This window comes from Amborella trichopoda, chromosome 7 (assembly GCF_054954075.1).
Source record: "Amborella trichopoda isolate Santa Cruz 75 chromosome 7, AtrichopodaSantaCruz75HAP2 v2.0, whole genome shotgun sequence".
NCBI lineage: Eukaryota > Viridiplantae > Streptophyta > Magnoliopsida > Amborellales > Amborellaceae > Amborella > Amborella trichopoda.
The window spans coordinates 28,719,366-28,733,058 of NC_142342.1; the positions used below are offsets into that span (position 1 = coordinate 28,719,366).

At 46.1% G+C, this 13,693-nt stretch overlaps 1 long non-coding RNA gene across 1 annotated transcript in view; it reads right to left on the reverse strand.

Annotated features, from left to right (window-relative positions):
- Window positions 1-403: 403 nt before the first annotated feature.
- Window positions 404-13,693, reverse strand: part of LOC148781316 (uncharacterized) — a 32,201-nt gene continuing 18,911 nt past the window's right edge. Inside the window, exon 2 of the long non-coding RNA XR_016058731.1 lies at window positions 404-732. This is a non-coding gene — a long non-coding RNA (uncharacterized LOC148781316). The remainder of the gene's footprint in view (window positions 733-13,693) is intronic.

The window sequence follows — 13,693 nt, forward strand, 5'->3', positions numbered from 1 at the left end:
TCGCATGACAGCGACCTTCCTTGTCCCTCTTCCTTGGGGTCCCTCATGACCACAACTTTCTCCTCTCCCTCCTTGTGGTCTAGCATGACCACAATTTCTCTTTTTTTCCTATCCTTTTATCCCCTACATGTCCACCTGCTCCCTGTGCACCCTCGAGTCCACCTCCTCCTTCTTTCTTTGGTAGTCGTTCATGTCCACCTCCCTTTCTCTTCTTTTTCTGCTGTCACGACCCCGTCCCCTGACCCCTACTGTCCTAAACCAGAGGGCGATAAAGTGCAAGATCGCGACTGGAGGTCGCGTACGTCACTCAGGTGAGAGTGGCATCGACATGTGTTTAGAGTGTAGAATCAAAGAAAACGAGGATAAATAAATAAAAACTCATCCATCAAGCACTAAGAAGTGATAAATTAAAACCATTAAAGTTTCATTCAACTCCAAAATTCTTTACAATATAGTTCAAGGCTTACAAGCCTGACATTATAGTACATTGCATGAAAACAACACAGTGGCATCACCGTCAGACACCCACTAAGCAGAACCCTGACAAATCTGAAACTTCTTGCGCCTGCCACCACCACTCTACAGCTCGACCCCCACAGTCAAATGCTATCACTTTACACAGATGAAAGTAGGCGGAATGAGCTCAAAGCCCAGTAAGTAGATCACTACCTTTTTATTCCTGCCTATATGCATATACATAGTAACATTGTCTACGGTTCATCCAAAATCATACTGGCATCACAGAATAAGATCTCACATCAGGGTACATACATTTGATATATAAATAGAATAACAATCAGTTTACAGAATATCACTTGTTCTTTATATAGCAATCACAGTTACAATTAAATGTTCATACAGAACGATTAAATAAAACAGGCAAAACATATCTATTTACTCCCGAAGTAGAAGCCACATCAGTCAAGCTAAGCCAATCCTGAACTTGAGACTTCTACCCTCATATAGGAGGGAGGATAATAACAAGTGGAGGTTCCACTTCGTAATATCCTTACTCATGTAGACATCGCTAACACGCTCTAGGGCTTTCGATAGGCTGAGGTCTTGCAAGACATGACCCTCTCTTTACGCCTTCAAGCGAGAGGGCGTTACACTACCATTGGACGACCCAATGCGTAGTGACAATGACAATTTGGGGTGTGCAACCCTCCCAGTTATATACAGTCACATTTCGACTCCACTCCTATCATAGGAGTTGAGGTAAAGTATACCCAACTACCAATGGACGACCCATTGTGTAGTGGTCATTTCACAAAATATCAGTTTCATATAACAGAGTCAAAGTATTCACTACCAATGGAGGACCCATTGCATTGTGATCATGGCTTGTATAACAGTATCAATATAACAGAATCACAGTATCCACTATCAATGGAGGACCCATTACGTAGTAGTCAGATATCAGTATTTATATGGCATGATCAGAAAGTCCACTACCAATGAAGGACCCATTGCGTAGCATTCATGGCATATATCACAGTATTCATATAGAAGAATCAAACAGTACCAGCGTCACATAATGGCCGTGTTAATATCACAGAATAGCAGTATCAGTATCATAGAATGATAGCATCAATATCACGGGATGACAGTGTCAGTCTCACGGAGTGCCAGTAACAACATCACATCTTTAGTAGTATCAGATTCACCGAATAATCGCGTCCATATTAAAGAATAATTGTATCAGATTCACAGAATAACAGTGTCCATATCACATAATAAGAGTATCAGATTCATAGAATAACAGTGTCCATATCACAGGATAAGTGTTACATCTAGAATTTCAAGCCGTGACATCTAGTCGTAAATAGGGTCATAACTTTTGATTCATTTGGAATTTGAAGACGGTTCCAAAAACAAATTTTATAGTAGACACACCTGTATTTCAAATGGGGGTGGATTGAAATCAATTGGATCTTGTTTTCCCCTCAAAATTTCAAAAGAATAAAGACATTTCATATGAAATCTGTTGTGCAGTGAAGGCAGTGACATATCTTTAAACATAGTTTAATATCTCCCAAATCAAAAGGAATTTCGAAATATGGTTAGTATGTGATTCCAAGCACATGCAGAGATATTTTAAGAGGTGGTGGTTTGAAAGAAAACAAATTCTTTTTGGTCAGTCAAAACTTATGGCAATAGAGGCATCAGTTCTGAGCTTTTGTAGAACTATTTACCGTGAGATACTGTTGCAATTAATCGTCTAACTCTCAAATTAGGCAGAATTCTAGTAAGTGATAAAGATGTGGTTTTAAGATTAGTCATAAATCTTTCAAATAGTGGTAGTTTCGAAGAAAACAGACCTCATTTGGTTGGTCAAAGTTTGTGACATCAGAGACATCAGTTCTACTTTTTTACCAAAAACATTCCACAGTGACCTACTGACATGTTTTGAAGTAAAGCTTTACATACATAAAGAATCAGAACAAGATGTGAACATGAATATTGAAATAGACTCAGAAATATTTCTAATAGCAGTGGTTTGAGGCCAGTTGGACCTCGTTTAGTATAGCAAAAGTGGATTGAAAAAACATGAAAACTTCCTGGAATTTTATAGCATAGACACAATACTACTTAATATGATACCCAAATTGCCCATAACCCATCCACTTTCAAACGGATACCTAAGAACACAAAGTTATAGACTTTCTATGAAACACAAGATATATTTTGAACGTCATTGGTCATGCAATTGCAAGTCACACGGCTGGAAAAATTCACAACATAACAATGAACATAACATCATTCATACTATTAATAGGATGTACAAACACATTCTTAAATCACAGTCAACCTTAGACACAGAGGCCTACAAGGTAGAAATCCACTTACCTAGGGTGTATTGTGGCTCCAAAACGTTCTTCCACAAGCTTCTTCAACTCTTAAAGTGTCAGTTCTAATAGTGAGCTAAAGGGGAGCTCCTTCTTAGTTCTTCACTTTGCCTTAGAGAGAGAGAGAGATGCGAAGGAGTGGAGGGGCGTGAGAATGAGAGGGAAAGAGTGAGAGATGAGGACTGGGGTGGCTAAATGGGTAGTGAGAGAAGGGAGGAGAGGAGGCAACAAGCCACCTCCAAGTGACATGAGAAGAGGGTGAGGTCGCAAGCAAAGGATGCCACTTGGAGAGGAAAAGAAAAAGAGGGGAAAAAGAGGAAAAGAAGAGGTAGTCCCTCATGGACTATCCTACACCAATTGGCCCAACGGTCTAACCCACTCTTCTCTCTTTTCTTCGGCAACACCCGTGGTGGCAACGTCCTCCTCTGGCACTGACGCACAGTGTTACACAGCCGGTGATACAGAAGTCGCTACATAAGTAGCACTACATAGCCAGCGCTACACAGGCAGCAGTACACAGCCGACGCTACATAGGCGGCACTACACAGTCGATGCTACACAGGCGGCACTACATAGCTGGTGCTACACAAGTGGCACTACACAACCGGTGCTACACAGGTGGCACTACACAGTCGGTGCTACACAGGCGAAACTACAAAGTCGGTGCTACACTTTTCAACAGACTTCTACCACCGTTTGTGTTTCTACAGCTGGGAAAACTTTGGTCCTTCCATCATCCCCCCCTTAGAAAATATTTTGTCCCTAAAATGTCAGTTAATAAAATAAATGGGGGTACTTATCCCGGATCTCTCCTCTCGCTCCCATGTTGATTCTTCCCTCGAATGATACTGCAATAAAACCCGAACCTAGGGAATCTCTTTGTTCCGTAAAACTTGAACCCTTCTATCCAGTATCTCAATTGATTGTTCAACATAATTTAAGTCTTCTCGGATTGGGAGAGGCTCAAACTTCAAGATGTGGGATGGATCGGGTTGATACTTCCTTAATAATGATATATGGAAAACATAATGAATATTAGCCAACTCGAGCGGTAAGGCCATTCGATATGCTGCAACTCTGATTCTTTCTAAAATTTCAAAGGGTCCGATGAATCGCGACTTAGCTTCCCTTTCTTGTGGAAATTCATAATTCTCTTTGTTGGTGACACTTTCAAGAGTACCCAATCACCTACTTCAAATTCAAGGTCCCTTCGGCGATTATCGACTCGACTCTGAGTTGTTTTAATCCTTTCTCAAATTAGGGCGATCTTCTCTAATGTTACTTGAACAATTTTTGACACTAAAAGTTTCCTTTCGCCTACTTCATTCCAATACAATGGTGATCTGCACTTTCTCCCATATAAAGCTTCAAAAGGTGTCATTTGAATACTGGCCTGGAAACTGTTGTTGTATGCAAATTCTATTAAAGGTAAATGATCATCCCAGTTTCCTTTGAAGTCTGTAACACATGCTTGTTGGAAGGTATTTTTCATCAACATGGGGCCTAGCAAATAGTGGAAATTTTGACAGTCTCATAATAGCCCCAGAACTGGCCAAGATCTTCATGAGGTCTCTTAAACGTTTCTGCCAAGTTTCGTCGTATTTCGACATGTCTAAGGCAGTGTAGATTGAGAAAAAGTTCTCGGCCTCTAGCACCCTGAAATGGACCCTATAACTAGAGCTACATTTTCGGTGTCTCAATTTACTATGGGACAATCTTCATTAGAACCAGCACAATTGAAAACCCCTATGGGTCAAATTTCAGCTCGAACAGGCAATCCATGAAGAAGTTATAGGTAAAAGAGTGAAAAGGGAGGGGCCGCACGCTATTCCCATGCGGCCACCGTGGAACTCCACGCCATCGAAGGGACAGTCACGACAAGTGAATTTCGATGCTCATATCTCACCCATCTCAAGTCGAATCGCATTCAAATTCGATGAGCATGTTCATCTAGTCAAGACGAGCGATTCGATATATGGCACGCCCCATGACAACAACCGAGCGCGAAGAAATGCTAGAGAGAAGTTGCTGATCCGTGAAGAAAGCGCAGGAAATTCAGCAGCGTCGTGTCTCACTCAAGCAGCCGGATCACGCTGCTCGCAGGCCCGATCAATGCGAGACCAATTCCATTGCGGGCATAAGGTCTTGGGCTATCACTGACCCCAACCGCGTACATGATGAACAATTGGATTCTACACACAAAGCAGACGAAGCAACTGCAAATTTCGTCCCCGAAATTCCAGATTTCAGCCAAAATTCTAAAGTTGTGAAATCATTGGTTAGGCACAGAATCGTGCTACGTTTGTTGCCCGCGATCATAACGGCATGCTCAGTGTAGTTCAGCAAAGAAATCATCGAAAAACATCAAGGAACGAGTACACTATCGACCCTAAGTTTCAAGATCCACTCAAATTTCAAGTCATATGATCATGCACTAAAAACATGATCCATGGTTCGAAGTTGGTATCAAATCGATTTCCATGCCAAGCCCTATAAGAAAACAATCATCTTATTATCAACCGGACATAAGAACGACCCCGGATCATCTATGCAAGGTCACACAAGTTCTAGGGCAACACAAAGACTGTTCTAGAATTCCACAAATGGTTAGGAAGGGTCAAATCTATCAGTTTTCACCCTATTTTCAAATTTATTCTAATTCAATTTAATCTTAATGTACAGCAATTAGGGTTACTTTGGATCATCCACCCATATTTGGGGTAAATTCTCTATATATGTATCAACATTGTACGCCAAAAAACACACACTGGATCAATATCCTTGCAAATGCGAGAGATTTTACTGAATATAATTCTCTTTCTTCCCACTATTATGTCACGCTTGAGAGAGGGAGTGAGGTGATAGAAATTTTTGATCGGTACCCCTAGGTTCGAGGTAAACATTCTCTCTCTTCCTTTTCTTTTCTTCTCTCTCTCCTCTTTTCTCTCTTCTTCTCTTTCTTCTTCTTCTTCCCCATTAGAGCTCTCCTTAGAGGCCATGCACGGCAGTGGCAGTGCTGTGCATGCCTCTCTGGTAGCCTCACAGGTCGCGCATGGTGATGGCAATTCCATGCGTGCGTATCTTTCTCCCTTTGTTCTATCGCTTTCACGAGGCCTACAGATGGCACTACTCATAGCTGTCTACAGACGTATCCTAACCGCCTCAGCTAAGAACATAAGTAACGAAGCTTATCGCCACCTATAGGGGCTTCACTCTATCGCATGACCGTTGCAGATGGACAATACCCGTCACCATCCACAAAGGGTCGAGGCAATACTCTTCGCCGCGTACTGGCTTCTTTTGCCCTTCCCTGTTCTCATCATCGTGCACCCTATGAGAAGTAATAGCCGCGAGACCTATGAGAAGTTATCGTTGTGCGCCTCGTTAGGAGCCATCACTGTTCGCTAGGGACATGTTGCCTCCTCGTGCTGCCAACGATGATGCTCATTGCATTCTGGATTCTTCCTCCCTCTTTTCATCTCTCTCTCATCTCTTCATCCTTTTCTTTTCTAACTTGACTAATGGTAGATCTAGCTTAGCACCACCATCTCGGACTCCGTTTTGAGTAGTATTACCGTTGTGCTGGTCCTGAGGACCATGCCCATCTTGCTACCACTCCTAGTTGATAATTGTCAGGATGTCATGCTAACTTCGCCTCTCCGTCGAGTTTTTCTTCTCTTTTCTATCTTTATCTAAAAATTTATGTTTCATCGAACGGACATTACCCTAAGACAAGGGTGGGTCTTCTTAACCTGTTTTTCTTACAAATTAACTATAGAGGTGTTGTGTAGAAAACAAGAGGATTGCAAGTCAATGGAGGCAATTTCGATCCAACTAAAGCCGCTGGAGAGCTTTCTTCGTGATCTAAGCTGGTGCCCATGTGAGCCAGCCCGAGTAAGTCCCAAACCCACTTAAAATTCCTCTCTCATCGGTTCGTATACCTGCCCTTGCTCTCGAGCAAGGTTTTGAGAGAATGATCTCAAACCTCAGGTTCACCAGAAACCTGAGGTACATGCCGTCAGATCCTCTAAATCCGGAAGACGAGATTGAGGTACCTAACTAACTTGACGACTCCACTGGGGATTTATTACCCCATTAGTCGGTTTGCTCTTGTTTGACCAATATCCTCTTTTACTTTCTACACTTATTTCTATGGCATCTGGGTTGTTCAACCCATTTATCTGGGTCGGGGATTTCCTTATCCCCGAACTCGTGGCTTTTCTTGGGAAGCCAGCTACTCAAGCATCCTTCCCCACCCTCCTCCTGAGTCGGGACTCACGGTTCGGCTCCCAAGTTATCACCTAGATCGGTGCGAGAGGGGACTTATAGATCCCTGCCTCCCTGCTTTCCCGCCCTGGTAGATTCTCCACCAAGTCCCCTTGCATGGGTAGCACACCTGTTGTCGTGCACCTTGCTACTGGTAATCTACTGCCAGTCATATTGCTGAGGCACGCCGAAATGCCGCCCCCATCACTCTCGCGAAAGATAAGCAAGTTGTCGTCGCTCCTGAGGTTTGCCCTTATGCTACTTCATCACCTCGAACCTCCACACCTAGAGACTCGGCACATAGAGGCAAAGGTCCTGAGATCACCACCCCTCGCACACACTCAAGGGCTCATGGTTCATCCATTCGAGCCGCACCTTGGGACAACCCTCACGTTGCTTGAGCTCGCATTAAGGGCTAAGCATTCTCGGGAAAAACCATGCATGCTCCATGCATTTGCTTTCAACAACCCGGGGCAGTGCTAGCGCTACGCCACCTCGAGCACATGAGGGTCGACCACTCTGTCCTCCTTCCTAGCACACACAACTTCACCCTGTGAGAGGTGGGCTTTTGCCTCACCCCTCACCAACACAAACTCGTGGGTCTCAACCTCCTCGGGTCGGACTCATTGACAGAGCCTGGGTCGATCCTAGGTCACTCAGATGACTAACTCTAGAGGTGCACATGCACCATATTGACCGGTTCCTTCCCAACCTCAACTCAGACGGAGTCATGAATCAGCTCCTTCCTCTATCGCTCTCCCAACACAAGGCAAACACCTCAAGCACTGGTACTCAAAGGTCTTCCCTAAAAGTACCATCTTGTGCCAGCCTTGGGTCAGCCGTGCACGTGCACCCCACAAAAGAACTCGGGGCGACAACCTGATGTTAGATAGAGGCCTCCAACCTCAAAGGAAACCACCAAGCGTGCCTTTCGTCCTAGGACCCCAGTCCCTGTTCCAGCTCATAGACACGGCTCTTGTGTCTTTAAAGAATGCAGGGTAGTCTAGGTCTCAGGCTCTGTTCTGGAGTGAAGTCCACAGCCATCACAGAGTTAAGAAGGAAACAGGTCTTCAGATCCTGAATAAAGAAGCCTTCAAGGCAGTTGATGCCACCACCTTTGATGACCTCCTGCCTCGTAACCCCTTCTTCCCTCTCCAAACTCCAGAGCCTTACCAAGTCCAAGAGTATCGCTAGGTCGTCACTACTTAGAAGCCACGATCTCAAGATCGTCAAGAATAGGTCCTCACAAGATCGGCATACAAGGCTCGGGTCCAGTAGGGGCAGGTTGAACCCCTCCAGGCTGACTTGGCAGTCCAAAGTCTTGCCAGGTTCTGACCCTCCAGAAGAGACGGTCAGTGTTATGGTGATTAATGACCCTGACGATGCTTAGGAGGAGCGGATAAACAAGTTCGAGGAAATGATGCAAGCCATCCTTGGAAAGATGGAACACCTAGAGGCCTCCTGGTCCCCTTCTTCGACCGATTCCCTTCCTAGTGAGCACACAGTTCCCAGGCAAACTCCTCCATCAGACTCCCAAGACAGTTCTATCTCTAGCGGGGTCTCTCAAACCGACATAGATGTTATGGTGGCCCGTAGCCTCAAGAACAAGGTCCCAGGCATGAAGAAGACGTTGCTCTATCAAAAGCCATACCCTTCGTACGTAGACCAAGTACCCTTCCCTCCGAACTATCAAAAGGGGAAGCTCCCCCAGTTCAACCATACTACGTCTCCTCAACAGCATACTGCTCACTTTCAGGTAGCCTATCGGGAGACAACAACTGACGAACAACTCCTCCTCCGTCAGTTAGTCCGAACTCTCGAAGGGCCAGCCTTCCAATGGTATTCTCGGCTGCCTCCCAACTTAGTACACACATGGCAAGAGATGGAGTAGTTGTTCTACCAACACTTCTATAAAATTCAAAGGAACACGGAGACCATCGAACTCCTTGCCCTGATGCAAGACCCTGGTGAACCTGTTGACAAGTTCATCACTCGTTGAAGAGAGTTGGCAACCTTCCATGCCACTCCCGTGATCGAGAAGGAAGTGATCCAAACCTGCATATGGAACATGCTTCCTGAGATTGCTTTACATGTCAAGGCATCCAATCCACCCTCCATGTCAGAGCTCATCTCAAAGGATGTTTGTGTTGAGGGATTATTCAAGCATCATGGCAACCCTTGACGGCAACCTGCCAGTTCTAACTCTTGCTCCAACAGTTGGAGCAGCCAAAAGGCAATAATTAGTGAGGCTGTCACCGTGGCCAACACAAAAGGTGCGGTTCCTCAAAATCTAGACCTTTCCAAGGCACAGGCATCTCCAGGCAAGGGCAAGCAGCAATTCTACAACAGAGTCCCGCCTCCTAAAATTTCTAGGTGAAACGACTACTGGGTCCAGCACCAGAATAAGGTTTACCCCTTCAACACATAGTGGATGCCTGCACTACTTCGATTGCTGTTAGAACAGAACATAATACAGTTGCTGGAGGCCAATACTGTGGAATCTGTTGGGCAGGAGGCCAACTAGAAGTACTGCACCTATCACAGGAGGGTATGCCACCCCACTTACGACTGCTATAAGCTCAACGACACGATCAAAGCCCTTATCAACAAGGGTCACATAAAGCTCTAAGAGTTGAAAAGATCATTTGAGGCTACTGAGGTTTCTCACATAGTCACGATCCAAGAGGACGACTGGGCACCCGCTATCCTACATGCGTTTTTCTCCATAATGCTCGAAGAAGGGCTCGTCACTCCCAATCCGGCAAGGCTGGACAAGTTCCTGTCTCTAGGAACCGAGAACCTCTGGTGTGCGTATCACCAGATATGAGGCCATGATGTCAACGAATGCACTGGCTTACACAAGCTCTTGGCAGAAAAGATGCAGCAGTGTCAGGAAGTTCAAGGTAAGTTAGAAGGACACCCTCAAGTCCCTCTTCCGCATGAGCAAGAAGACCCCCGGATGCTAGTCCAAGGAAGCACTGAGCTAGACCCTTTGCAGGTTCTCTTCAAGGCAATGCTCCAACAAGGCCTTGTCACTCCCAAGCCTGCCAGGTAGTTGAGGCATCTTACCCAGGGCAGGAAAAGCTCTGGTGCCCATACCACCAAGTAAGGGGCCACAAACTCAAAGAATGCTCTGGGTTCGAAGCTATAGTCGCAGAGAAAGTCCAACAGGGCCGCATGTTTGTGCGGTTCTCCCAGAACGCATCCAAGCCATCGCTCCCATTCTAAAGGAAGCCACACTACCGGCCCCTCCAATGTATATGTCGAACCCTTCAGAGCCTTCGACCTCTCAGCTTTGAAAAGTCTACCATGGGCAGAGTAGGCTCAAATCCTTGAAACGTGAGGCGGTCTACCAAGCAAGGGCTACTTGCCAGCTTGATAGGGAGGTCCAGACACATCCTCAAGGATCCCAAAGGAGACAGCAGGCACCTAAGTCGGCCTGCCGAAGGAATCATCCTCCTCAGCCTCCAGTCAAGGAAGAATTCCTCAATCCCCTTCCTCCACTACCAACCTTACAAGACTTTATCTCAGGCGCAGCTCGCCTCGCCCTTTTGTCTAAGCAGGCAAACATCCTCGAGTCACCAATAGCTCGAGATTCCCCCAACATGGGTGATGATGCTAAAAGCACCCCACGACGGTCAAATCTGAGGCGAGACCTAAAATATCCCCTGGGCACGTCTAACTCCCCCGACGACGTAAAAAGCTACCCAAAATGTTCTAAAGCTGTTTGGAACGTTCACCACCAGCCAGTGCGGGGCTAATGGGTCTAAGATCGGGAAAGAAGCTACAACCCATACCTTAAAAGCTCAAAGCCCTTCAAGTGGAAGATGCACGACCCCCTCTCAAGGTTGCAAGAGGGATCGCCTTGTTGCCCATGATTATCAGGTCATACTCATTCTCACCTCCAGAGACGGGAGGTTGAGAAGAGGGAAGTGGTTCATTCTCAGTAGTAAGAGGCTCCTCATCCTCAATAACCATAAGGTCCCTACTTGAAGAAGCATGCCTTTTAGCAGCTTTAAAAGCCTTGGCTGATCGATGAGAAGACATTTGTCGAAGGACACTAACTATCGCCAAGGTCAGGACCATCGTCGTCTGCCACTAAGGGGGAATCGCTGCCTCGCAATCAACCGAGGGTTCTCACCATCCCACAACTAAGGAGTATTAATGCCTCGCTCCAACTGTCAGCACGTGCCGCACGTGTGTCTCATGAAATCTGGGCATGCGCTTGACACTTACGGTGTGGCCTATCACCACGTGCAGAAGACAACCATTCGCAATCCCACGACCCTCCTTCTTCGCGACCGTTACTGTCCCACAACCCCTCTATCGGCATTTCTCCTCTTCGTCGAGAATCCACTGCAAACCACTGGATGTCCCCAGAAGACTTCCCTGCAACCCTGCGGGTCTTCCCTTCCCTCTGGTTTCCCACTTCAGCAGTTCACCAAAGCTCATTGAAATTCCACTAAGTTTTTGGTGAGCACAATTCAGCCCCTTCTCTTTCTCCTCCAACGGCTAGAGGACAGACATAGCCCTCTAAACTCTCTGCGACCTCCTCAACAGCAGAAAAATCGAGGAGCACTCGAACTCCGGTAGGGCACCTTTGTAAATCCTGCTAAGGCCTTGAGAAGACCTCTTCCTTGCTCAAAACGCTTCGACGCTTGTCGAAAAGTGTTGGCAATCACCTAGTGAAGCTTCACACTTCTTAAAGCTCGTTAGAAAAACTCTTAAGTGCCTGTCTCTACAAGTTTTGACCAAAGAGTTTCTACCAAAAAATCCCTTGCCAAAGGCTCTGGCTCTCCCTCTTTAAAACTTGTTTTACCCTTTGGTTAAACACTGAATGGGTTTTCCCCCTTTTTTATACCCAGCGATGCCGCAAACTGCCCATGACAAACATGAAATGACATTCCAGTCCCCAGTTCCTGAGGGCAGTAAGACCAGGTCGGTTCAGGTCATACTCGAGCCCCGAAAAGGTCATAATCGCAAGAGTCATTCAAAGGTTAGCGCTGCGCGCTCCGTCAAAGGACTATCACCGCATGCCTCGTTTGTAGGCTATTGTTGCACACCTTGTCAAGGCGTCATCACTGCACACCTCATCAAGGGGTCACAACTACACGCATCGTCAAGAAGTCATCATCGTGCGTTTCGTCGGGAGCTACCGTCATGCGCTTCACCAAGGGGCCTAGTGTCGCGTGTGCCATTCGACACTTAGTGCTATGCGCATGCCGTGGCACTCGAAGTCAGACCATCGTCATGTGCCCTCAGGAAGTTCATCCCCTGCACAACAGCCTCACCCCTTAGGGAGTCCAGCCTCCGGTGATGGTTGTACTCTCCATGGTGTCACATTCCCTCACCACGCCATAGTCCATGCTGCATGACCTTAAGCTGTACGTCTGAGGTTTAGTTGCATGACCTTAAACTATAAGGTCCAAATTATATGACCTTAGACTGTAGCGGTGGTCTAGTTGCATGACCTTAAATTGCATAGTCCTCATTTCATGAGTTTAAACTTTAGCGGAGGTCTAGTTTCACGACCTTAAACCTCAAGGTCCAAACTATATGACTTTATATTGTAGCTGTGGTCTAGTTGCACGACGTTAAACTGCATAGTCCTAGTTTCATGACTCTAAACTGTAGCGAAGGTCTAGTTGCACGACCTTAAATTGTTCGGTCCAAACTACATAACCTTAAACTGTAGCAGAGGTCTAGTTGCACGACCTTAAGTTGCATAGTTCTAACCGCATGACTGTAAACGGAATAGCCACGGTCCGAGCTACAAGACCCTAAAAGTTGTAACGCACGGCACAACAAATGGCCCATGCACCCAACTCCAGTCCAGAGATAGACCACTCATTCACTAAAAAGGTATCTCAACAACATCCTCAGTGGAGTTAGATGCACGCAAGGGTCCTACCTACCCCCTTAACCTCCATTGGGTGTGTTCCACACCAACTTCCCAATAAGGGTCACATCTTACTGTGACCCACTATCCCTAGGAAGTTAGGGTCATCGTTATCCCTTCAACCCTAAATGACGTTCATCTGTGCTCTGCCCTGTCATCCTCAGCGTAGTTACGTACACCCCATTGCTCATTATCCTTGTGAAGTCACACTGGCCTTCCTAACCCTAGTGAAATCTCTTCCGTCTGCCACTCCTCGAGTGCTGCCATCTCCATCTAAAACCTATCTTCTTGTGTATAGCCTTAACCACCGTTATCCCTAGTAGTCAGATGGATATCCACAACTCATCCCCCTTGTAGCTTGACCTACATGATGACCCACATACTGGTCCATGATGCCTGACCTTAAACTGCACAGCTATGGTCCGTGCTTCATGATCTTAAACTACACAGCCATGGTCAAGACTTTATGACCTTAAACTGTAGCAGAGGTCTCGTTGCACGACCTTAAACTGCATGGTCCTAGTTGCATGACTCTAAACTACATAGCTACGGTCCAAGCTATATGACCTTAAACTATAGTGCTCGTCCGGGCCGCACGATGTTAAACTGCTTTGCCCAGGTCCAAGAGGCATGACCTTAAAGACGCCCCCACATACGTGCACATACCTTTTATGCGCAT